The sequence below is a fragment of the Vigna umbellata genome, chromosome 7 (assembly GCF_029865625.1).
Source record: "Vigna umbellata cultivar VRB3 chromosome 7, Vumbellata_1.0, whole genome shotgun sequence".
NCBI classification, from domain to species: Eukaryota; Viridiplantae; Streptophyta; class Magnoliopsida; order Fabales; family Fabaceae; genus Vigna; species Vigna umbellata.
In genome coordinates, this window is record NC_142171.1 from 12,748,585 (window position 1) to 12,774,928 (window position 26,344).

Genomic DNA, 26,344 nt, shown 5'->3' on the forward strand with positions numbered 1-26,344 from the left:
TGGAGGAAGTGGATGAAGTTCACGAAGTGGAAGAAGTGCAGGAAGTGAATGAAGTGGAGGAAGTGGAGGAAGTGGAGGAAGTGGACGATGTTGAGGAAGTGGAGGAAGTGCACGAAGTTGACGAAGTGAACGAAGTGTAAGAAGTTGACGAAGAGGACGAAGTGGAGGAAGTTGACGAAGTGGAGAAAGTGGAGGAAGTGGATGAAGTGGAGGAAGTGGAGGAAGGGGACGTAGTGGACGAAGTTGACGAAGTGGAGGAAGTGGAGGAAATCGACGATGTTGAGGAAGTGGACGAAATGGAGGAGGTGGACGAAATGGAGGAAGTGGACGAAGATGACGAAGTGGAGGAAGTGGACGAACTTGATGAAGTGGAGGAAGTGGAGGAAGTGGACGAACTTGACGAAGTGGACGAAATGGACGAAGGTGACGAAATGGAAGAAGTGGACAAAGTTCACGAAGTGGAAGAAGTGCAGGAAGTGAATGAAGTGGAGGAAGTGGAGGAAGTCGACGATGTTTAGGAAGTGGGGGAAGTGCACGAAGTTAACGAAGTGCACGAAGTGAAAGATGTGGACGAAGAGGACGAAGTGGAGGAAGTGGAGAATGTGGACCAAGTGGAGGAAGTTGACGAAGTGCACGAACTTGACAAAGTGGACGAAATGGACGAAATGGACGAAGTGGATGAAGTTGACGAAGTTGACAAACTGGAGGAAGTGGACAAAGTGGAGGAAGTGGAGGAAGTGGATGAAGTCGAGGAAGTTGAGGAAGTAGAGGAAGTGGACCAACTTGACGAAGTGGACGAAGTGGACGAAGAAGACGAAATTGACGAAGTTGAAGATGTGGAGGAAGTGGAGGAAGTGGACCAAGTGGAAGCAAGTGGACAAAGTTGACGAAGTGGACGAAGTGGACGAAGTGGACGAAGTGGAGGAAGTTGACGTAGTTGACGAGGTTGACGAAGTGGAGGAGGTGGAGGAAGTGGACGAACTTGAGGAAGTTGACGAAATGGAGGAAGTGGACGAAGTTGACGAAATGGAGGAAGTGGACGAAGTTGACGAAGTGGAAGAAGTGGAGGAAGTGAATGAAGTGGAGGAAGTGGACGAAGTGGAGGAACTGGACGAAGTGGATGAAGTGGACAAAGTGGACAAAGAGGAGGAAGTGGAGGAGGAAGAGGAGGAAGTGGACGAACTTGACGAAGTGGACGAAATGGACGAAGTTGACGAAATGGAGGAAGTGGACCAAGTTGACGAAGTGGAAGAAGTGCAGGAAGTGAATGAAGTGGAGGAAGTGGAGGAAGTGGACGATGTTGAGGAAGTGGAGGAAGTGCACGAAGTTAATGAAGTGGACGAAGTGGAAGAAGTGGACGAAGAGGACGAAGTGGACGAAGTGGAGGAAGTTGACAAAGTGGAGGAAGTGGACAAAGTGGAGGAAGTGGAGGTTGTGGAGGAAGTGGAGGAAGAGGACGAACTTGACGAAGTGCACGAAATGGTCAAAGGGGACGAAGTTGACGAAGTGGAGGAAGTGGACGATGTGGAGGAAGCGGAGGAAGTGCACAAAGTTGACGAAGTGGAGGAAGTGAATGAAGTGGAGGAAGTGGACGAAATGGAGGAAGTGGAGGAAGTGGACGAAATGGAGGAAGTGGACGAAGTTGACGAAGTGGAGGAAGTGGACGAACTTGGTGAAGTGGACGAAATGGACGAAGTGGACGAAATTGACGAAGTGGACGAAGTGAACGAAGTGGAGAATGTGGACGAAGTGGAGGAAGTGGAAAGACTGGACGAACTTGACAAAGTAGGCGGAAATGAACGAAATGGACGAAGTTGACGAAGTGGAGGAAGTGGAGGAAGTGGACGAAGTGGAGGAAGTGGAGGAAATGCAGGAAGTGGACGAAGTGGACGAACTTGACGAAGTCGACGAAGTGGACGTAGTGGACGAAGTTGACGACGTGGAGGAAGTTAACGAAGGGGAAGAAGTGGACCAAGAGGACGAAGTGGACGAAGTTGACAAAGTGGAGGAAGTGGAGGAAGTGGAGGAAGTAGATGAAGTGGACGAAGTGGACGAAGTGGACGAAGTGGACAAAGTGGACAAAGTTGACGAAGTGGAAGAAGTGGAAGAAGTGGATGAAGTGGATGAAGTGGAGGAAGTGGAGGAAATCGACGATGTTGAGGAAGTGGAGAAAGTGGACGAAATGGAGGATGTGGACGAAGTGGAGGAAATGGAGGAAGTTGACGAAAAGGAGGAAGTGGAGGAAGTGAAGCAAGTGGAAGAAGTGGAGGAATTGGACGAAGTGGAGGAAGTGGAGGAAGTTGACGAAGTGGAGGAAGTGGAGGAAGTAAAGGAAGTGGAAGAAGTGGACGAAGTGGAGGAAGTGGAGGAAGTGGACAAAGTAGACGAAGTTGACGACGTGGATGAAGTCGAGGAAGTGGAGGAAGTGGAGTAAGTAGGCGAAGTTGACGAAGTGGACGAAGTGGACAAAGTGGTGGAAGTGGACAAAGTTGACGAAGTGGAAGAAGTGGATGAAGTGAATGATGTGGAGGAATTAGAGGAAATGGACGATGTTGAGGAAGTGGAGCAAGTGGACGAAATGGAGGAAGTGGAGGAAGTGGAGGAAGTAGAACAACTTGACGAAGTGGATGAAATGGACGAAATGGACGAAGTGGAAGAAGTGGATGAAGTGAATGAAGTGGAGGAATTAGAGGAAATGGACGATGTTGAGGAAGTGGAGCAAGTGGAAAAAATGGAGGAAGTGGAGGAAGTAGAAGAACTTGACGAAGTGGATGAAATGGACGAAGTGGACGAAGTTAACGAAATGAAGGAAGTGGAGAATGTGGAGGAAGTGGAGGAAGTGGAAGAACTGGACGAAGTGGAGGAAGTTGACGAAGTTGACGACGTGCAGGAAGTGGAGGAAGTGGAGGAAGTGGGCGAAGTGGAGGAAGTGGACGAAGTTGACGAAGTAGACGAAGTGGACAAAGTGGTGGAAGTGGAGGAAGTGGAGGAAGTGGAGGAAGTGGACGTAGTGGAGGAAGTGGAGGAAGTAGAGGAAGTGGACGAAGTGGACGAACTTGACAAAGTGGACGAAGTGGATGAAATGGAGGAAGTGGATGAAGACGAAGAGGAGGAAGTGGACGAAGTGGACGAAGTGGAGGAAATGGGCGAACTGGAGGAAGTGGAAGTAGTGGACGAAGTGGAGGAAGTGGACATAGTGGACGAAGTAGACAAAGTTGACGAAGTAGACGAAGTGGAGGAAGTGGACGAACAGGACGAAGTGGAGGAAGTGAAGGAAGTGGAGGAAGTGGAGGAAGTGGAGGAAGTGGACGATTTAGACGAACTTGATGAAGTAGAGGAAGTGGACAAAATGGACGAAGTGGACGAAGTTGACGAAGTGGACGAAGTAGAGTAAATGGACGATGTTGACGAAGTGGAAGAAGTTCATGAAGAGAATGAAGTGGAGGAAGTGCAAGAAGTGGACGATGTTGAGGAAGTGGAGGAAGTGGACGAAGTGGACTAAGTTGACGAAGTGGAGGAAGAGGACGAAATGGACGAAGAGGACGAACTTGACGAAGTTGACGAAGTGGACGAAGTGGAGGAAGTGGAGGAAGTGGACGAAGTGGAGGAAATAGAGGAAGTGGACAAACTTGACGAAGTGGACAAAGTGGATGAAGTGGAGGAAGTGGACGACCTGGACGAAGTGGACGAAGAGGACGAAGTGGACGAAGTTGACGACTTGGACAAAGTTGACAAAGTGGAGGATGTGGAAGAACTGGACGAAGTGGACGAAGTGGAGGAAGTGGACGAAGCTGACAAAGTGGACAAAGTGGAAGAGGTGGAGGAAGTGGAGGAAGTGGACAAAGTTGACGAAGTGGACGAAATGGACGAAGTTGACGAAGTGGGCGAAGTGGACAAAGTGGACAAAGTGGAGGAAGTGAATGAAGTGGAGGAAGTGGAGGAAATGGACGATGTTGAGGAAGTGGAGGAAGTGCACGAAATGGAGGAAATGGAGGAAGTGGAAGAACTGGAGAAAGTGGACGAAGTGGACGAAGTGGAGAATGTGGGCGAAGTGAGTAAGTGGAGCAAGTGGACGAAGTTCACGAAGTGGACGAAGTGGAATAAGTTGACGAAGTGGACGAAGTGGAGGAAGAGGACGAAGTGGACGAAGGGGACGAACTTGACGAAGTTGACGAAGTGGAGGAAGTGGAGGAAGTGGACGAAGTGGAGGAAATAGAGGAAGTGGACGAACTTGACGAAGTGGACGAAGTGGATGAAGTGGAGGAAGTGGACGAACTGGACGAAGTGGAAGAAGAGGACGAAGTGGACGAAGTTGACGACGTGCACAAAGTTGACGAAGTGGAGGAAGTGGAAGAACTGGACGAAGTGGAGGAAGTGGAGGAAGTGGACGAAACTGACAAAGTAGACAAAGTGGAAGAGGTGGAGGAAGTGGAGGATGTGGACAAAGTTGACGAAGTGGACGAAGCTGACAAAGTGGACAAAGTGGAAGAGGTGGAGGAAGTGGAGGATGTGGACAAAGTTGACGAGGTGGACGAAATGGACGAAGTGGACGAAGTTGACGAAGTGCACAAAGTGGAGGAAGTGGACGAAATGGAGGAAGTGGAGGAAGTGGACGAAATGGAGGAAGTGGATGAAGTGGAGGAAGTGGACGAACTGGAGGAAGTGGAGGAAGTGGAGGAAGTTGAAGAAGTGGACGAAGTGGACGAAGTAGAGGAAATAGAGGAAGTGGACAAAGTGGGCGAACTAGACGAAGTGGACGAAGTGGATGAAGTGTAGGAAGTGGACGTAGTGGAGGAAGTGGAGGATGTGGAGGAAGTGTACGAAGTCTACGAAGTGGAGGAAGTGGAGGAAGTGGACGAAGTGGACGAAGTGGACAAAGTGGAGGAAGTGGAGGAAGTGGAGGAAGTGGAGGAAGTGGAGGAACTTGACGAAGTGGACGAATTGGACGAAATGGACAAAGTTGACGAAGTAGACGAAGTCGAGGAAGTGAATGAAGTGGAGGAAGTGGAGGAAATGGACTATGTTGAGAAAGTGGAGGATGTGGATGAAACGCAGGAAGTGGACGAAGTGGAGGAAGTGGACGAACTTGACGAAGTGGAGGAAGTGGAGTAAGTGGAGAGAATGTGGACAAAGTGGAGGAAGTGGAGCAAGTTGACGAAGTGGACGAAGGGGAGAAACTTGACGAAGTTGACGAATTGAACGAAGTGGACAAAGTGGAAGAAGAAGATGAAGAAGTGGGTGAACAGGACGAAGTGGAGGAAGTGGACGAAGTGGAGGAAGTGAAGGAAGTGGACGAAGTACGCGAAGTTGACGAAGTGGATGAAGTGTATGAAGTGGACGAAGTGGCTGAAGTTGACGAAGTGGAGGAAGTGGACAATGAGGAGGAAGTGGAGGAGGTGGACGTAATGGAGGCAGTGGACGAAGGTGACGAAGGTTGCGACGTGGATGAAGTGGAGGAAGTGGACGAAGTGGAGGAAGTGGAATAAGTCGACGAAGTTGACGAAATAGACAAAGTGGAGGAAGTGGACGAAGTCGACGAAGTTGATGAAGTGGACTAAGAGGAAGAAGTGGACAAAGTGGAGGAAGCGGAGCATGTGGACGAACATGACGAAGTCGACGAAGTGGACGAAGTGGAGGAAGTGGACAAAGTTGACGAAGTAGAAGAAGTGGATGAAGTGCATGAAGTGGAGGAAGTAGGGGAAATGGACGATGTTGAGGAAGTGGACGAGAAGGAGGAAGTGGACGAAATGGAGGAAGTGGACGAACTTGACCAGGTGGAGGAAGTGCAGGAAGTGGACGAACTTGACGAAGTGGACGAAATGGACGAAGTGGATGAAGTAGACGAAGTTGACGAAGTGGAGGAAGTGGAGAATGTGGACGAAGTGGAAGAACTGAACGAAGTGGAGGAAGTGGACGAAGTTGACGAAGTGGACGAAGTTGACGAAGTGGAGGAAGTGGACGAAGTGGAGGAAGTGGACGAAGTGGGCGAAGTAGACGACCTGGACAAAGTGGAGGAAGTGGACGAAGTGGGCGAAGTAGACGACCTGGACAAAGTGGAGGAAGGGGAGGAAGTGGAGGAAGGGGAGGAAGTGGAGGAAGTGGAGGAAGTGGAGAAAATGGACGAACTTGACGAAGTGGACGAAGTGGATGAAGTTGACGAAGTGGAGGAAGTGGACGAAGTGGAGGAAGTTGATGAAGTGGAGGAAGTTCGGGAAGTGAATGAAGTGGAGGAAGTGCAAGAAGTGGACGATGTTGAGGAAGTGGAGGAAGTGGACGAAGTTGACGAAGTGGACGAAGTGGAAGAAATTGACGAAGTGGAGGAAGTGGACGAAGTGGACGAAAGGGACGAACCTGACGAAGTTGAGGAAGTGGACAAGGTTGAGGAAATAGAGGAAGTGGAAAAAGTGGACGAACTTGACGAAGTGGACGAAGTGGATGAAGTGGAGGAAGTGGACGAAGAGGACGAAGTGGACGAAGTGGAGGAAGTGGACGAAGTGGACTAAGTTGACGACGTGGAGGAAGTGGAGGAAGTGGATGAAGTGGACAAACTGGAAGAAGTAGAGGAAGTGGACGAAGTTGACGAAGTGGACGAAGTGGACGACGTTGACGAAGTGGACGAAGTTGACGAAGTGGAGGAAGTGAATGAAGTGGAGGAAACGGAGGACATGGATGATGTTGAGGAAGTTGAGGAAGTGGACGAACTTGACGAGGTGGAGGAAGCGGACGAAGTGTAGAATTTGGACGAAGTGGAGGAAGTGGAAGAACTGGACGAAGTGGAGGAGGTGGACGAAGTGGCAGAAGAGGTGGAATTGGACGAACTGGAGGAAGTGGAAGAAGTGGAGAAAGTGGAGGAAGTGGAGGAAGCTGAGGATGTTAAGGAAGTTGAGGAAGTGGACGAAGTGGATGAGGTGGAGGAAGTGGACGAAGTAAACGAAGTTGACGAAGAGGACGAAGTGGACGAAGAGGACGAAGTTGACGAAGTGGAGGAAGTGGACGAAGAGGAGGAAGTGGAGGAGGTGGACGAAATGGAGGCAGTGGACGAAGTTGACGAAGTTGGCGACGTGGACGAAGTGGAAGAAGTGGACGATATGGACGAAATGGATGAAGTGGACGAAGTAGACAAAGTGGATGAAGTGGAAGAAGTGGACGAACCTGACGAAGTGGACGAAACGGACGAAGTTGATGAAGTTGACGAAGTGGAAGAAGTGGAGGAAGTGGACAAAGTTGACGAACTGGAAGAAGTGGATGAAGTGAATGAAGTGGAGGAAGTAGAGGAAATGGACGATGTTGAGGAAGTGGAGGAAGTGGACGATGTAGAGGAAGTGGACGAACTTGACGAAGTGGAGGAAGTGGAGGAAGTAGACGAACTTGACGAAGTGGATGAAGTGGACGAAGTGGACGAATTTGACGAAGTGGAGGATGTGGAGAATGTGGAGGAAGTGGAAGAACTGGACGAAGTGGAGCAAGTGGACGAAGTTGACGAAGGGGACGAAGTTGACGAAGTGGATGAAGTGGAGGAAGTGGAGGAAGTGGACGAAATGGACGAAATGGAGGAAGTGGAGGAAGTGGAAGAACTGGACGAAGTGGAGGAAGTGGACGAAGTTGACGAAGTGGATGAAGTTGACGAAGTTGACGAAGTGGACGAAATGGAGGAAGAGGAGGAAGGGGAGGAAGTGGAGGAAGTGGAAGAAGTGGACGAAGTCGAGGAAGTTGACGAAGTTGACGAAGTGGACGAAGTGGATGAAGTGGAGGAGGTGGAGGAAGTGGACGAACTTAATGAATTGGACGAAATGGATGAAGTGGACGAAGTTGACGAAGTCGACGAAGTGGAGGAAGTGGGGGAAGTTGACGAAGTTGGCGAATTGGAAGAAGTGTAGGAAGTGAATGAAGTGGAGAAAGTGGAGGAAGTGGACGATGTTGAGGAAATGGAGGAAGTGGACGAACTTGACGAAGTGGACGAAGTGGAAGAAGTTGACGAAGTGGACGAAGTGGACGAAGTGGAGAAAGTGGACGAAGTGGACGAAAGGGACGAACTTGACGAAGTTGATGAAGTGGATGAACTTGATGAAGTTGACGAATTGGACAAAGTAGACGAAGTGGAAGAAGAAGATGAAGAAGTGGACGAAGTAAACGAAGTACACGAAGTGGACGAAGCAAATGAAGTTCACGAAGTGGACGAAGTAAACGAAGTTAACGAAGTGGACGAAATGGACGAAGGGGACGAAATGGACGAAGTTGACGAAGTGGACGAAGTGGACGAAGGGGACGAAGTGGACGAAATGGACGAAGGGGACGAAATTGACAAAGTTGACGAAGTGGACGAAGTGGACGAAGGGGACGAAGTGAAGGAAGTAGAGGAAGTGGACGAAGTGGAGGAAGTGGACGAACTTGACGAAGTGAAGGAAGTGGAGGAAGTGGAGGAAGTGGACGAAGTAGACGAAGTGGACGATGTGGACGAAGGGGATGAACTTGACGAAGTTGACGAATTGGACAAAGTGGACGAAGTGGAACAAGAAGATGAAGAAGTGGAGGAAGAGGATGAAGTGTAGGAAGTGGACGAAGTGGAGGAATGAGGGAGTGGAGGAAGTGGACGAAGTAAACGAAGTTCACGAAGTGGACGAAGTTGACGAAGTGGACGAGTGGACGAAATTGACGAAGTGAACGAAGCGGACGAAGGGAAGTGGACGAAGTGGATAAAGTTGACGAAGTGGAAGAAGTGGAGGAAAGTGGACGATGTTGAGGAAGTGGAGGAGGTGGAGCAAGTGGAGGAAGTACAGGAAGTGGACGAACTTGACAAAGTGGAGGAAGTGGAGGAAGTTGACGAACTTGACGAAGTGGAGGATGTCGACGAACAGGACGAAGTTGATGTAGTGGACGAAGTGGAGGAAGTGGAGGAAGTTGACGAAGTGGACGAAGTGGCTGAAGTGGAGAAAGTGCAGGAGGTGGAGGAAGTGGAGGAAGTGGACGAAGTTGACGAAGTGGAAGAAGTGCAGGAAGTGAATGAAGTGGAAGAAGTGGAGGAAGTGCACGATGTTGAGGAAGTTGACGAAGTGGAGGAAGTGGAGGAAGTGTACGAAGTGGACGTAGGGGAAGAACTTGACGAAGTGGACGAAAGGGACGAACTTGACGAAGTGGGCGAAGTGGACGAAGGGGACGAACTTGACGGAGGTGACGAATTGGACGAAGTGGAAGAAGATGATGAAGAAGTGGACGAAGTAGGCGAAGTGGAGGAAGTTTACAAAGTGGAGGAAGGGGAGGAAATGGAGGAAGTTGACGAACATGACGAAGTGGACGAAATAGACAAAGTGGAGGAAGTTGAGGAAGTGGACGAAGGGGACAAACTTGACGAAGTGGACGAAGTGGATGAAGTGGACGAAGGGGACGAAGTGGACGAAGGGGACGAATTGGACGAAGTGGACGAAGTTGGGGACGTGGACGAGGTGGAGGAAGTGGACGAACTGGAGGAAGTGGAAGAAGTCGACGAAATGGACGAAGTGGAGGAAGTGGACGAAGTCCATGAAGTGGAGGAAGTGGACGAAGTGGAGGAAGAGGACGAACCTGATGAAGTGGACGAAATGGACGAAGTGGATGAAGTGGACGAAGTTGACGAAGTGGAGGAAGTGGACAAAGTTGACGAAGTGGAAGAAGTGGATGAAGTGAGTAAAGAGGAGGAAGTAGAGGAAATGGACGATGTTGAGGAAGTGGACGACATGGAGGAAGTGGAGGAAGTGGACGAACTTGACGAAGCGGAGGAATAGAGGAAGTGGATGAACTTGACGAAGTGGACGAAATGGACGAAGTAGACGAAGTGGACAAAGTGGAGTAAGTGGAAGAAGTTGACGAAGTGGAGGAAGTGGAGGAAGTGGAAAAAGTTAACGAAGTGGAAGAAGTGGATGAAGTGAATGGAGTGGAGGAAGTGGACGAAATGGACAATGTTGAGGAAGTGGAGGAGGTGGACGAGATGGAGGAACTGGACGAACTTGACGAAGTGGAGGAAGTGGAGGAAGTGGAAGAAGTGGACGAAGTGGAGGACGTGGAGGAAGTGAACGAAGTGGACGAACTTGACGAACTTGCCGAGGTGGAGGAAGTGGACGAACTTGACGAAGTGGACGAAGTGGACGAGGTGGACGAAGTGGACGAAGTAGACGAAGGGGACGGAGTAGACGAAGTTGATGACATGGACGAAGTGGTGGAAGTGGAAGAAGTGTAAGAAGTGGACAAAGTGGAGGAAGTGGAGGGAGTGGAGGAAGTGAACGAACTTCTCGAAGTGGACGAAATGGACGAAGTGGACGAAGTGGAGGAAGTGGACAAATTTGACGAAGTGGAAGAAGTGGAGGACGAAGTGAATGAAGTGAAGGAAGTGGAAGAAATGGATGATGTTGAGGAAGTGGATGAAGTGGACGAAATGGAGGAAGTGGAGAAAGTGGAGGAAGTGGACGAACTTGACGAAGTCGACGAAGTGGGGGAAGTGGACGAACTTGACGAAGTGGAGGAAGTGGACGAACTTGATGAAGTGGACGAAATGGACGAAGTTGACGAAGTGGAGGAAGTGGAGAATGTGGATAAAGTGGAGGAAGTGGAAGAACTGGACAAAGTGGAGGAAGTGGACGAAGTTGAATAAGTGGACGAAGTTGACGAAGTGGAGGAAGTGGGGGAAGTGGAGGAAGTGGAGGAAGTGGAGCAAGTGGAGCAAGTGGAAGAAGTGGAGGAAGTGGACGAAGTGGGGGAAGTGGACGAAGCTGACGAAGTTGACGAAGTGGAGGAAGTTAGAAGTGGAGGAAGTGTAGGAAGTGAATGAAGTGAAGGAAGTGGACGAAGTGGACGAACTTGATGAAGTGGACGAACTGGAGGAAGTGGAGGAAGTGGACGATGTGAAGGAAGTGGAGGATGTGGAGGAAGTGGACGATGTGGACGAAGTTCACGAACTTGACGAAGCTAACGAAGTGGACGAAATGGACAAAGTGGAGGAAGTGCACGAAATTGACGAAATGGACGAAGTTGACGAAGATGACGAAGTGGAGGAAGTTGAAAAATTTGACGGACTGGAAGAAGGGGATGAAGTGAATGGAGTGGAGGAAGTGGAGGAAAGGGACGATGTTGAGGAAGTGGAGGAGGTGGACGAACTTGACGAAGTGGACGAAGTTGACGAAGATGACGAAGTGGTGGAAGTGGAAAAAGTTGACGGAGTGGAAGAAGTGGATGAAGTGAATGGAGTGGAGGAAGTGGAGGAAAGGGACGATGATTAGGAAGTGGAGGAAGTGGACGAAATGGAGAAAGTGTAGGAAGTGGACGAGGTGGACGAAGCGGACGAACTTGACGAAGTGGACAAAATGAACGAAGTGGACGAAGTTGGCGACGTGGACGAAGTGGAGGAAGTGGAGGAAGTGGAGGAAGTGGAGGAAGTGGAGGAAGTGGACGAAGTTGACAAAGTGGAGGAAGTGAATGAAGTGGACGAACTTGACGAAGTGGACGAAATGGACGAAGTGGAAGAAGTTGACGAAGTGGAGGAAGTGGAGGAAGTGGAGAAAGTGGAGCAAGAGGACGAAATGGAAGAAGTGAAGGAAGTGGAGGAAGTGGACCAAGTGGACGACGTAGACGAAGTAGAGGAAGTGGGCGAAGTTGAAGAACTTGACAAAGTGGACGAAGTGGATGAAGTGGAGGAAGTGGAGGAAGTGGAGGAAGCGGACGAATAGGACGAAGTCAGCGAACTGGACGAAGAGGATGAAGTGGAAGAAGTGGACGAAGTGGACGAAGTTGACGAGATGGACGAAGTGGAGCAAGTTGAAGAAGTGGACGAAGTGCACGAAATGGACGAAGTAGAGGAAGTGGAGGAAGTTGAGGAAGTGGACGAAGTAGACGAAGTTGACGAAGTGGAGGAAGTAGACGAAGAGGACGATGTGAAGGAAATGGATGAAGTGGAGGAAGTGGACGATGTGGACAAAGTTCACGAACTTGACGAAGCTGGCGAAGTGCACGAAATAGACAAAGTGGAGGAAGTGTACGAACTTGACGAAATGGACGAAATGGACAAAGTGGACGAAGTTGAGGAAGTGGAGGAAGTGGAAAAAGTTGACGAAGTGGAAGAAGGGGATGAAGTGAATGGAGTGCAGGAAGTGGAGCAAAGGGACGATGTTGACGAAGTGTAGGAAGTGGAGGAAGTGGACGAACTTGACGAAGTGGAGGAAGTGGACGAACTCTACGAAGTCGACGAAATGGACGAAGTGGACGAAGTTGATGAAGTGGAGGAAGTGGACGAAGTGGAGGAAGTAGACGAAGTAGAGGAAGTGGACGAAGTAGAGGAAGTGGACAAAGTGGAAGAACTTGACGAAGTGGACGAAGTGGATGAAGTGGAGGAAGTCGAGGAAGTGAACGATGTTGAGGAAGTGTAGGAAGTGGACGAGATGGAGGAAGTAGACGAAGTGGACGAAGTGGAGGAAGTGGAGGAAGTGGACGAACTTGACGAAGTGGATGAAATGGACGAAGTGGTCGAAATTGACGAAGTGGACGATGTAGAGGAAGTGGAGAAAGTGGACGAAGTAGACGAAGTTGACGAAGTGGACGAAGTGGAGGAAGTGGAGGAAGTGGAGGAATTGGAGGAAGTGGAGGAAGTGGAGGAAGTGGACGAAGTGAAGGAAGTAGAGGAAGTGGACAAAGTGGACGAACTTGACGAAGTGGACGAAGTGGACGAAGAGGACGTATTGGACGAAGTTGACGACGTGCAGGAAGTGGACGAAGTGAATAAAGTGGAGGAAGTGGACGAAATCGACGATGTTGAGGAAGTGGACGAAATGGAGGAAGTGGAGGAAGTGGAGGAAGTGGACGAAGTGGAGGAAGTGGAGGAAGTAGATGAAGTAGACGAAGTGGAGGAAGTGGACGAAGTTAACGAAGTGGTGGAAGTGGAGGAAGTGGACAAATTTGACGAAGTGGAAGAAGTACAAGAACTGGAAGAAGTGGATGAAGTCGATGAAGTGAATGAAGTGGAGGAAGTGGAGGAAATACACGATGTTGAAGAAGTGGAGGAAGTGGACGAAATGGAGGAAGTGGAGGAAGTGGAAGAAGTCGAGGAAGTTGACGAAGTGGACGAAGTTGATGAAGTTGACAAAGTGGAGGAAGTTGAGGAAGTGGAGAAAGTGGAAGAACTGGACGAAGTGGAGGAAGTTGACGAAGTGGACGAAGTGGACAATGTGGAGGATGTGGAGGAAGTGGACGAACTTGACGAAGTGGACGATGTTGACAAAGTGGAAGAAGTGCAGGAAGTGAATGAAGTGGAGGAAGTGGACGATGTTGAGAAAGTGGAGGAACTGCACGAAGTTGACGAAGTGAAAGAAGTTGAAGAAGTTGAGGAAGAGGACGAAGTGGAGGAAGTGGTGGAAGTGGACAAAGTGGACAAATTGGAGGAAGTGGAGGAAGTAGGACGAAAGTGGACGAAATGGACAAAGTGGACGAAGTGGAGGAAGTGGACGAAGTGAAGGAAGTGGAGGAAGTAGAGGAAGTTGACGAAGTGGAGGAAGTGAATGAAGTGGAAGAAGTGGAAGAAATGGACGATGTTGAGGAAGTGGAGGAAGTGGACGAAATGGAGGAAGTGGACGGAGTGGACGAACTTGATGAAGTGGACGAAATGGACGAAGTGGACGAAATTGATGAAGTGGACGAAGTGGAGGAAGTGGAAGAACTAGACGAACTTGACGAAGTGGACGAAATGGACGAAGTGGACGAAGTTGTAGAAGTGGACGAAGTTGTAGAAGTGGACGAAGTGGACAACCTGGTGGAAGTGGAGGAAGTGGAGGAAGTGGAGGAAGTGTAGGAAGTGGAGGAAGTGGAGGAGGTGGAGGAAGTAGAGGAAGTGGACGAACTTGACGAAGTGGACCAAGTGGACGTAGTGGACGAAGTTGACGATGTGGAGGAAGTGAAGCAAGTGGAGGAAGTGGAAGAACTGGACGAAGTTTACAAAGTGGAGGAAGTGGAGCAAGTGGAGGAAGTAGACGAAGTAGACGAAGTGGACGAAGTGGAGGAAGTGGACGAAGTGGAGGAAGTGGACGAAGTGGATGAAGTGGACGAAGTGGACGAAGTGGACAAAGTGGAGGAACTGGAGGAAGTGGAGGAAGTGGAGGAAGTGGAGGAAGTGGACGAACTTGACGAAGTGGACGAAATGGACGAAGTGGACGAAGTGGAAGAAGTTGACGAAGAGGACGAGTTGGAGGAAGTGGTGGAAGTGGAGGAAGGGGACGAACTTGACGAAGCGGACGAAATGGAGGAAGTGGAGGAAGTGGAGGAAGTGAATGAAGTGCAGGAAGTGGAGGAAGTGGAGGAAGTGGAGGAAATGGATGATGTTGAGGAAGTGGGGGAAGTGAATGAAATGGAGGAAGTGGAGGAAGTGGACAAAATGGAGGAAGTGGACGAAGTTGACGAAGTGGAGGAAATGGACAAATTGGATGAGGTGGACGAAATGGACGAAGTGGACGAAATTGACGAAGTGGACGAAGTGGACGAAGTGGAAAATGTGGACGAAGTGGAGGAAGTGGAAGAACTGGACGAACTTGACAAAGTGGACGAAATGGACGAAATGGACGAAGTGGACGAAGTTGACGAAGTGGACAAACTGGAGGAAGTGGAGGAAGTGGAGGAAGTAGAGGAAGTGGACGAACTTGACGAAGTGGACGAAGTGGACGGAGTGGACGTAGTGGACGAACTTGACGAAGTTGACGACGTGGAGGAAATGGAGGAAGTGGACGAAGTGGAAGAAGTGGACCAAGAGGACGAAGTTGACAAAGTGGAGGAAGTGGATGAAGTGGAGGAAGTGGAGGAAGTAGACGAAGTGGATGAAGTGGACGAAGTGGACCAAGTGGACGAAGTGGAGGAAGTGGAGGAAGTGAACAAAGTTGACGAAGTGGAAGAAGTGGAAGAAGTGGATGAAGTGGATGAAGTGAATGAAGTGGAGGAAGTTGACGAAATGGTCGAAGTGGAGGAAGTGGAGGAAGTGGAGGAAGTGGAGGACGTGGATGAAGTGGAGGAAGCGGAGGAAGTAGACGAAGTGGACTAAGTGGACCAAGTCGACGAAGTGGAGGAAGTGGAGGAAGTGGACAAAGTTGACGAAGTGGAAGAAGTGGAAGAAGTGGATGAAGTGAATGAAGTGAATGAAGTGGAGGAAGTGGAGGAAGTGGATGAAGTGGATGAAGTAGATGAAGTGAATGAAGTGAAGGAAGTGGAGGAAATCGACGATGTTGAGGAAGTGGCGGAAGTGGACTAAATGGAGGTAGTGGAGGTAGTGGAGCAAGTGGAGGAAGTGGACGAAGTGGAGGAAGTTGACGAAGTGGAGGAAGTGGAGGAAGTAGAGGAAGTGGAAGAAGTGGAAGAAGTGGAGGAAGTGGAGGAACTAGACGAAGTGGACGAAGTTGACGAAGTGGAGGAAGTGGATGAAGTTGACGAAGTGGTAGAAGTGCAGGAAGTGAATGAAGTGGAGGAAGTGGAGGAAGTGGACGAAGGTGACAAAGTGGAGGAAGTGGACGAACTTGATGAAGTGGACGAAGTGGACGAAATTGATGAAGTGGACGAAGTAGAGGAAGTGGAGAATGTGGACGAAGTGGAGGAAGTGGAAGAACTGGACGAACTTGACAAAATGGACGAAATGGTCGAAATGGAGGAAGTGGAGGATGTGGAGGAAGTGGAGGAACTGGACGAAGTGGAGGAATTTGACGAAGTTGACGAAGTGGACGAAGTTGACGAAGTTCACGAAGTGGACGAAGTTGACGAAGTTCACGAGGTGGACGAAGTAGACGAAGTGGAGGAATTGAATGGAGTGGACGAAGTGGAAGAAGTGGACGAAGTGGAGGAAGTGGAGGAAGTGGACGAACTTGAGGAAGTGGACGAAACTTGAGGAAGTGGACGAAGTTGACGAAATGGAGGAAGTGGACGAAGTTCACGAAGTAGAAGAAGTGCAGGAAGTGAATGAAGTGGAGGAAGTGGACGATGTTGAGGAAGTGGAGGAAGTGCACGCAGTTGACGAAGTGGACGAAGTGGAAGAAGTTGACGAAGTGGACGAATTGGACGAAGTGACGAAGTGGAGGAAGTGGAGAAAGTGGAGGAAGTGGAGGAAGTGGACAAAGTGGAGGAAGTGGACAAAGTGGAGGAAATGGAGGAAGTGGAGGAAGTGGAGGAAGGGGACGAACTTGATGAAGTGGACAAAGTTGACGAAGTGGAGGAAGTGGACAAAGTTGACGAAGTGGAGGAAGTGAAGGAAGTGGAGGAAATGGACGATGTTGAGGAAGTGGAGGAAGTGGACGAAATGGCGGAAGTGGAGGAAGTGGATGAAATGGAGGAAGTGGACGAAGTTGACGAAGTGGAGGAAGTGGACGAACTTGATGAAGTGGATGAAGGGGACGAAGTGGACGAAATTGACGAAGTGGACGAAGTGGAGGAAGTCGAGAATGTGGACGAAGTGGAGGAAGTTGAAGAACTGGACGAACTTGACAAGGTGGGCGAAATTGATGAAATGGACGAAGTGGACGAAGCTGACGAAGTGGACGAAGTGGACAAACTGGAGGAAGTAGAGGAATTGGAGGAAGTGGACGAACATGACGAAGTGGACGAAGTGGACGTGGAGGAAGTGGATGAAGTGGACGAAATGGAGGAAGTGGAGGAAGTGGAAGAAGTGAAGGACTTGGACGAAGTGGACGTAGTGGAGGAAGTGGAAGAAGTTGACAAAGTGGAGGAAGTGGAGGAAGTAGAGGAAGTGGAAGAAGTGGACGAAGTGGAGGAACTCGACGAAGTGGAGGAAGTTGACGAAGTTGACGAAGTGGACGAAGTTGACGAAGTGGAGGAAGTGGAGGAAGTGGATGAAGTGGACGAAGTGCAGGAAGTGGAAGAAGTGGAGGAAGTGAAGGAAGTTGAGGTAGTGGACGAAGTGGAGGAAGTGGAGGAAGTGGAGGAAGTGGAGGAAGTTGGCAAACTTGACGAATTGGACGAAATGGACGAAGTGGACGAAGTTGACGAAATGGAGGAAGTGGACGAAGTGGACGAAGTGGAACAAGTGCAGGAAGTGAAGGAAGTGCAGGAAGTGGATGATGTTGAGGAAGTGGAAAAGGTGGACGAATCGGACGAAGTGACGAAGTGGACGAAGTAGACGAAGTGGACGAAGTGGAGGAGCTGGACGAACTTCACGAAATGAAGGAAGTGGACGAAGTGAATAAAGTGGAGGAAGTGGAGAAATGGATGATGTTGAGGAAGTGGACGAAATGGAGGAACAGGAGGAAGTGGACGAAGTGGACGAACTTGATGAAGTGCAGGAAGTGGACGAACTTGATGAAGTGGACGAAATGGACGAACTGGACGAAATTGACGAAGTGGACGAAGTGGAGGAAGTGGAGAATGTGGACGAAGTGGAGGAAGTGGAAGAATTGGACGAACTTGACAAGGTGGACGAAATGGACGAAGTGGACAAAGTGGACGAAGTGGACAAACTGGAGGAAGTGGAGGAAGTGGAGGAAGTAGAGGAAGTGACTGAAGTGGACGAACTTGACGAAGTGGACGAATTGGACGTGGAGGAAGTGGAAGAAGTGGAGGACTTGGACGAAGTGGACGAAGTGGAGGAAGTGGAGGAAGTTGACGAAGTGGAGGAAGTTGACGAAGTTCACGAAGTGGAGGAACTGGACGAAGTGGAGGAAGTTGACGAAGTTCACGAAGTGGACGAAGTTGACGAAGTTGACGAAGTTGACGAAGTGGAGGAAGTGGAGGAAGTGGATGAAGTGGAGGAAGTGGAGGAAGTGGAAGAAGTGGAGGAAGTGGAGGAAGTTGACGATGAGGACGAAGTGGAGGAAGTGGAGGAAGTGGAGGAAGTGGATAAACTGGACGAAGTGGACGAAATGGACGAAGTGGACGAAGTTGACGAAATGGAGGAAGTGGACGAAGTTGACGAAGTGGAAGAAGTGCAGGAAGTGAAGGAAGTGCAGGAAGTGGATGAAGATGACGAAGTGGAGGAAGTGGACGAAGTTGAGGAAGTGGACGAAGTGGACGAATTTGACGAAGTGGAGGAAGTAAAAGAAGTGGAGGAAATGGACGATGTTGAGGAAATGGAGGAAGTGGACGAAATGGCGGAAGTCGAGGAAGTGGACGAAATGGAGGAAGTGGACGAAGTTGACGAAGTGGAGGAAGTGAACGAGCTTGATGAAGTGGACGAAATGGACGAAGTGGACGAAATTGACGAAGTGGACGAAATTGACGAAGTGGACGAAGTGGAGGAAGTGGAGAATGTGGACGAAGTGGAGGAAGTGGAAGAACTGGACGAACTTGACAAGGTGGGCGAAATGGATGAAATGGACGAAGTTGACGAAGTGGACGAACTGGACAAACTGGAGGAAGTGGAGGAAGTGGACGAAGTGCAGGAAGTGGAGGAAGTGGATGAAGTGGACGAAATGGAGGAAGTGGAGGAAGTGGAAGAAGCGGAGGACTTGGACGAAGTGGACGAAGTGGAGGAAGTTGACGAAGTGGAGGAAGTGGAGGAAGTAGAGGAAGTGGAAGAAGTGGACGAGGTGGAGGAACTGGAGGAACTGGACGAAGTGGAGGAAGTTTACGAAGTTGACGAAGTTGACGAAGTTGACGAAGTTGACGAAGTGGACGAAGTGGACGAAGTGGAGGAAGTGGAGGAAGTGGATGAAGTGGACGAAGTGGAGGAAGTGGAAGAAGTGGAGGAAGTGCAGGAAGTGGACGAAGTGGACAAAGTGAATGAAGTGGAGGAAGTGGAGAAATGGATGATGTTGAGGAAATGGACGAAATGGAGGAACTGGAGGAAGTGGACGAAGTGGAGGAAGTGGACGAACTTGACGAAGTGGAGGAAGTGGACGAACTTGATGAAGTGGACGAAATGGACGAAGTGGACGAAATTGTCGAAGTGGACGAAGTGGAAGAACTGGACGAAGTGGACGAAGTGGTGGAAGTGGAGAATGTGGACGAAGTGGAAGAACTGGACGAAGTGGAGGAAGTGGACGAAGTTGGCGAAGTGGACGAAGTGGTGGATGTGGGGGAAGTGGACGAAGTCGAGGAAGTGGACAAACTGGAGGAGGTGGAGGAAGTGGAGGAAGTGGACGAACTTGACGAAGTGGACGAAATGGACGAAGTGGACGAAGTTGACGAAGTGGAGGAAGTGGACAAAGTGGAGGAAGTGGACGAAGTGGAGGAAGTGGACAAACTTGACGAAGTGGAGCAAGTGAATGAAGTGGAGGAAGTGGAGGAAGTGGAGGAAATGGACGATGTTGAGGAAGTGGAGGAAGCAGACGAAATGAAGGAAGTGGAGGAAGTGGATGAAGTTGACAAAGTGGACGAACTGGACGAAGTGAACGAAGTGCAAGAAGTGGAAGAACTGGACGAAGTGAACGAAGTGGACGAAGTTGACGAAGTGGGAAAAGTGCAGGAAGTGAATGAAGCTGAGGAAGTGGAGGAAGTGGAGGAAGTGGACGAATTTGACGAAGTGGACGAAGTGGAAGAAGTTGACGAAGTGGAGCAAGTGGACGAAGGTGACGAACTTGACGAATTGGACAAAGTGGACGAAGCGGAGAAGTTGACGAAGGGGACCAAGTGGAAAAAGTGGATGAAGTGAGCGAAGTTGAGGAAGTAGAGGAAATGGACAATGTTGAGGAGGTGGACGCAATAGAGGAAGTGGAGGAAGTGCACAAACTTGACAAAGTGGAGGAAGTGGAGGAGGTGGAGGAAGTGGACGAACGCGAGAAGCTGACGAAATGGACGAAATGGACGAAGTTGACGAAGTGGAGAATATGGACGAAGTGGAGGAAGTGGAGGAAGTGGAAGAACTGGACCAAGTGGAGGAAGTGGACGAAGTTGACGAAGTGGACGAAGTGGAGGGAGTAGGCGAAGTGGAAGAAGTGAACGTAGTGGACGAAGTGGAGGAAGTGGACGAAGTCAACGAAGTTGGGGAAGTGGAGGAAGTGGAAGAACTTGACGAAGTGGACGAAATGGACGAAGTGGACGAAGTTGACAAAGTGGATAAAGTGGACGAAGTGGACGTAGTGGAGGAATATAACGATGTTGATGAAGTGGAAGAAGTTCAGGAAGTGAATGAAGTGGGGGAAGTGGAAGAAGTGGACGGTGTTGAGGAAGTGGAGGAAGGGGACGAAGTGGACGAAGTGGAAGATGTTGACGAAGTGGACGAAGTGGAGGAAGTGGACGAAGTGGACGAAGTGGACGAAGTGGACGAAGTGGACGAAGTGGAGGAAGTGGACGAAGTGAAGGAAGAGGAGGAAGTGGAGGAAGTAGAGGAAGTGGACGAAGTGGACGAACTTGATGAAGTGGATGAAGTGGATGAAGTGGAGGAAGTGGACGAAGAGGACGAAGTGGACGAAGTGGAAGAAGTGGACAAAGTGGACGAAGTAGACGAAGTGGACGAAGTGGACAAAGTGGAAGATGTGGAGGAAGTGGAGGAAGTGGGCGAACTTGACGAGGTGGACGAAAGGGGCGAAGTGGACGAAGTTGATGAACTTGACGAAGGGGAGGAAGTGGACGAAGTGGAGGAAGTGGACGATGTTGAGGAAGTTGACGAAATGGATGAAGTGGAAGAAGTTGACGAAGTGGAGGAAGTGGAGGAAGTGGACGATGTTGAGGAAGTGGACGTACTTGACGAAGTGGCAGAAGTTGACGAAGTGGAGGAAGTTGTGGAAGTAGAGGAAGTGGACGAAGTGGAGGAAGTGGACGAAGTGGAGAATGTGGATGAAGTGGAGGAAGTGGAAGAATTGGACGAAGTGGAGGAAGTGGACGAAGTTGACGAAGTGGACGAAGTGGAGAAAGTGGACAAAGTGGAGGAAGTGGAAGAAGTGCAGGAACTGGACGAAGTGGAGGAAGTGGAGAAAGTTGCTGAAGTTAACGAACTGGACGAAGTGGAGGAGGGGGAGGAAGTGGAGGAAGTGGAGGAAGTGGACGAACTTCACGAAGTGGACGAAATGGACGAAGTTGAACAAGTGGACGAAGTTGACGAAGTGGACGAAGTGGAGGAAGTGGACGATGTTGAGGAAGTGGAGGAAGTGGACAAGGTTGACGAAGTGGACGAAGTGGAAGAAGTTTACGAAGTGGAGTAAGTGAAGCAAGTGGACGAAGGGGACGAACTTGACGAAGTTGACGAAGTGTACGAACTTGACGAAGTGGACGAAGTAAACGCCGTCGACGAAGTGGAGGAAGTGGAAGAAATGGACGAAGTGGACGAACTTGATGAAGTGGAAGAAATGGACGAAGTGGACGAAGTTGACGAAGTGGAGGAAGTGGAGGAAGTGGAGAATGTGGATGAAGTGGAGGAAGTGGAGGAACTGGACGAAGTGGAGGAAGTGGACGAAGTTGACGAAGTGGACAAAGTGAAGGAAGTGGACAAAGTGGAGGAAGTGGACGATGTTGAGGAAGTTGACGAAATGGATGAAGTGGAAGAAGTTGACGAAGTGGAGGAAGTGGAGGAAGTGGACGAAGTTGACGAAATGGAGGAAGTGGACGAAGTTGACGAAGAGGAAGAAGGGGACGAACTTGACGAAGTGGACGAAGGGGACGAACTTGACGAAGTGGGCAAAGGGACGAACTTGATGAAGTTGACGAATTGGACGAAGTGGACGGAGCGGAAGAAGAAGATGAAGAAGTGGACGAAGTAAACGAAGTTCACGAAGTGGACGAAGTGAACGAAGTTGACAAAGTGGAGGAAGTGGACGAAGTTGACAGAGTTGGCGACGTGGACGAAGTGGACGAAGTGGACGAAGTGGACGAAGTGGAAGAAGTGGATGAAGTGGACGAAGTTGAGGAAGTGAACGAAGTCGACGAAGTTGACGAAGTGGACGAAGTGGACAAAGTAGAGGAAGTGGAGGAAGTGGAAGAACCTGACGAAATGGACGAAATTGACGAAGTAAACGAAGTTCACGAAGTGGACAAAGTGAACGAAGTTGACGAAGTGGACGAAGTTGACGAAGTTGGCGACGTGGAGGACGTGGATGAAGTGGAGGAAGTGGAAGATGTGGACGAAGTGGACGAAATGGACAAAGTGGAGGAAGTGGACGAAGTGGACAAAGTGGAGGAAGTGGAGGAAGTGGACGAACCTGACGAAGGGGACGAAATGGACAAAGTGGACGAAGTTGACGAAGTGGAGGAAGTGGAAGAAGTTGCCGGAGTTGACGAAGTGGACAAAGTGGACGAAGTGGAGGAACTGGAGGAAGTGGAGGAAGTGGAGGAAGTGGAGGAGGTGGAGGAGGTGGACGAAGTTGACGAAGTGGACGAAGTGGACGAGGTGGACGAAGTTGTCGAAGTGGACGAAGTTGGCGACGTGGACGAATTGGAAGACGTGGACGAAGTGGACGAAATGGACGAAGTGGAGGAAGTGGACGAAGTTGCGAAATGGACGAAGTGGACAAAGTGGACGAAGTTGACGAAGTGGACGAAGTGGAAGAAGTTGACGAAGTGGAGGAAGTGGAGGAAGTGGAGGAAGTAGAAGAACTTGACGAAGTGGACGAAATGGGCGAAGTGGACGAGGTGGAGGAAGTGGATAATGTGGAGGAAGTGGAGGAAGTGGACGAACTGGACGAAGTGGAGGAAGTGGACGAAGTGGACGAAGTTGACGATGTTGAGGAAGTGGACGAAGTGGAGGAAGTGGAGGAAGTTGGCGAAGTGGAGGAAGTGGAGGAAGTTGACGAAGTTGACGAAGTGGACGAAGTAGACGAAGTAGACGAAGTAGACGAAGAGGACAAAGTCGAGGACGGGGAGGAAGTGGAGGAAGTGTAGGAAGTGGAGGAAGTGGACGAACTTGACGAAATGGACGAAGTGGAAAAAGTTGACGAAGTGGATGAAGTGGAGGAAGTGGACGATGTTGACGAAGGGGAAGAAGTTCAGGAAGTGAATGAAGTGCAGGAAGGGCAAGGAGTGGACGACGTTGAAGAATGGAGGAAATTGACGAAGTTGACGAAGTGTACGAATTGGAAGAAGTTGACGAAGTGGAGGAAGTGGACGAAGTGGATAAAGGGGACGAACTTGACGAAGTTTCCGAAGTGGAGGAAGTGGAGGAAGTGGAGGAAGTGTAGGAAGTGGAGGAAGTGGAGGAAATAGAGGAAGTGGACGAAGTGGACGAGGTGGACGAAGAGGGCGAAGTGGACGAAGTTGATGACGTGGACGAAGTGGAGTATGTGGAGGAAGTGGAGGAAGTGGACGAACTTGACGAAGTGGACGAAATGGACGAAGTGGACGAAGTTGACGAGTGGACGAATTGGACGAAGTGGAGAAAGTGGACGAAGTGGAGGAAGAGGCGAAATGGAGGAAGTGAAGGAAGTGGAGGAAGTGGAGGAAGTAGAGGAAGTGGACGAACTTGACGAAGTGGATGAAATGGAGGAAGTGGAGGAAGTCCAAGAAGAGGACGAAGTCGACGAAGTGGACAAAGAGGATGAAGTTGACGAAGTGGAGGAAGTGGACAAAGTGGAGGAAGTGGAACAAGTGGAGGAAGTGGAGGAAGTGGTGGAAGTGGACGAAGTGGACGAAGTAGACGAGGTTGACGAAGTGGAGGAAGTGAAGTAAGTGGACGAAGAGGACGAAGTGAAGGAAGTGGCTGAAGTGGAGGAAGTGGACGAAGTGGCGGAAGTAGAGGAAGTGGACGAACTTGACGAAGTAGACGAAGTGGATGAAGTGGAGGAAGTGGACCAAGAGGATGAAGTGGACGAAGTGTACGAAGCGGACGAAGTGGACGACATTGACGACGTGGACGAAGTCGACGCAGTGGAGGAAATGGAGGAAGTGGAGGAAGTGGACGAACCTAACGAAGTGGACGAACCTAACGAAGTGGACGAAATGGACGAAGTGTATCAAGTTGACGAAGTTGACCAAGTGGACAAAATGGAGGAAGTGAATGAAGTGGAGGAAGTGGATGAAATGGACGATGTTGAGGAAGTGGAGGAAGTGGACGAAATGTAGGAAGTGGAGGAAGTGGACGCAGTGGAGGAAGTGGACAAAGTTGACAAAGTGGAAGAAATGGAGGAAGTGGACGAAGTGGAGTAAGTGGACGAAGTGGACGAAGTAGACCAGGTTGACGAAGTGGAGGAAGTGAAGGAAGTGGAGGAAGTGAAGGAAGTGGATGAAGTGGAGGAAGTGGAGGAAGTGGACGAAGTGAAGGAAGTGGACGAATTGGAGGAAATATAGGAAGTGGACGAACTTGACGAAGTAGACGAAGTGGATGAAGTGGAGGAAGTGGAGGAAGTGGACGAAGAGGACGACGTGGACAAAGTGTACGAATCGGACGAAGTTGACGAGGTGGACGAAGTGGAGGAAGTGGAGGAAGTGTACGAAGTGGACAAAGTGGAAGAAGTGGAGGAAGTGAAGGAAGTGGACGAACCTAACGAAGTTGATGAAATGGACGAAGTGGATGAAGTTGACGAAGTTGACGAGGTGGACAAAGTGGAGGAAGTGAATGAAGTGGAGGAAGTGGATGAAATGGACGATGTTGAGGAAGTGGAGGAAGTGGACGAAATGTAGGAAGTGGAGGAAGTGGACGAAGTGGAGGAAGTGGAGGAAGTGGACAAAGTTGACGAAGTGGAAGAAGTGGATGAAGTGAATGAAGTGGAGGAAGTAGAGCAAATTGACGATGTTGAGGAAGTGGAGGAAGTGGACAAATGGAGGAAGTGGAGGAAGTGGAGGAAGTGGAAGAAGTGTACGAAGTGGAGGAAGTGGAGGAAGTGAAGGAAGTGGACGAAATGGACGAAGTGGACGAAGTGCAGGAAGTGGAGGAAGTGGAGGAAGTGCACGAAGTGGAGGAAGTGGACGAAGTTTGAGAAGTGAACGAAGTCGATGAATTGGACGAAATGGAGGAAGTGAATGATATGGAGGAAGTAGAGGAAGTGGAGGAAGCGGAGGAAGTTGAAGAAGTGGAGGACGTGGAGGAGGTGGACGAGCTTGAAGAATTGCACGAAATAGACGAAGTTGACGAAGTGGATGAAGTGGACAAAGTTGACGAAGTGGAAGAAGTGGAGGAAGTGAATGAAGTGGAGGAAGTGGAAGAAATGGAAGATGTTGAGGAAGTGGACGAAATGGAGGAAGTTAAGGAAGTGGAGGAAATGGTTGAAGTGGAGGAAGTGGACGAACTTGACGAAGTGGACGAAGTAGGGGAAGTGGACGAACTTGACAAAGTAGAGGAAGTGGAGGAAGTGGACAAAGTGGAGAATGTGGAGGAAGTGGAACAACTGGACGAAGTGGACGAAATGGAGGAAGTGGAGGAAGTTGAGGAAGTTGACGAAGTGGATGAAGTCGACGAAGTGGACAGAGTGGACAAAGTGGAGGAAGTGGAGGAAGCGGAGGATGTGGACGAACTTGACGAAGAGGACGAAATGGACGAAGTGCAAGCAGTTGACGAAGTGGAGGAAGTGGGGGAAGTGGAGGAAGAGGACGAAATGGAGGAAGTGAAGGAAGTGGAGGAGGTGGAGGAAGTAGAGGAACTGGACGAAGTGGACGAACTTGACGAAGTGGACGAAGTGGATGAAGTGGAGGAAGTGGAGGAAGTGCACGAAGAGGACGAAGTCGACGAAATGGACAAAAGAGGATGAAGTGGTCGAAGTGGACAAAATGGACGAAGTGGAGGAAGTAGACGAAGTGGATGAAGTGGAGGAAGTGGAAGAAGTGGACATAGTGGAGGAAGTGGACAAAGTGGACGAAGTGGAGGAAGTGGAGGAAGTGGACGAAGTAGACGAGGTTGACGAAGTGGAGGAAGTGGACGACAAGGACGAAGTGAAGGAAGTGGATGAAGTGGAGGAAGTGGACGAAGTGGACGAAGCGGAGGAAATAGAGGAAGTGGACGAAGTGGACCAACTTGACGAAGTAGACGAAGTGGATGAAGTGGAGGAAGTGGACGAAGTGGACGAAGAGGACGATGTGGACGAAGTGTACGAAATGGACGAAGTGGACGAAGTGTACGAAGTGGACGAAGTTGACAACGTGGAGGAAGTGGAGGAAGTGGAGGAAGTATACGAAGTGGAAGAAGTGGAGGAAGTGGACGAAGTGGAGGAAGTGGACGAAGTGGAGGAAGTGCAGGAGGTGGACGAACCTAACGAAGTGGACGAAATGGACGAAGTGGATGAAGTTGACGAAGTTGACGAAGTGGACAAAGTGGAGGAAGTGAATGAAGTGGAGGAAGTGGATGAAATGGACGATGTTGAGGAAGTGGAGGGAGTGGACGAAATGCAGGAAGTGGAGGAAGTGGAGGAAGTGGACAAAGTTGACGAAGTGGAAGAAGTGGATGAAGTGAATGAAGTGGAGAAAGTAGAGGAAATGGACGATGTTGAGGAAGTGGACGAAATGGAGGAAGTGGACGAAATGGAGGAAGTGGAGGAAGTGGAGGAAGTTG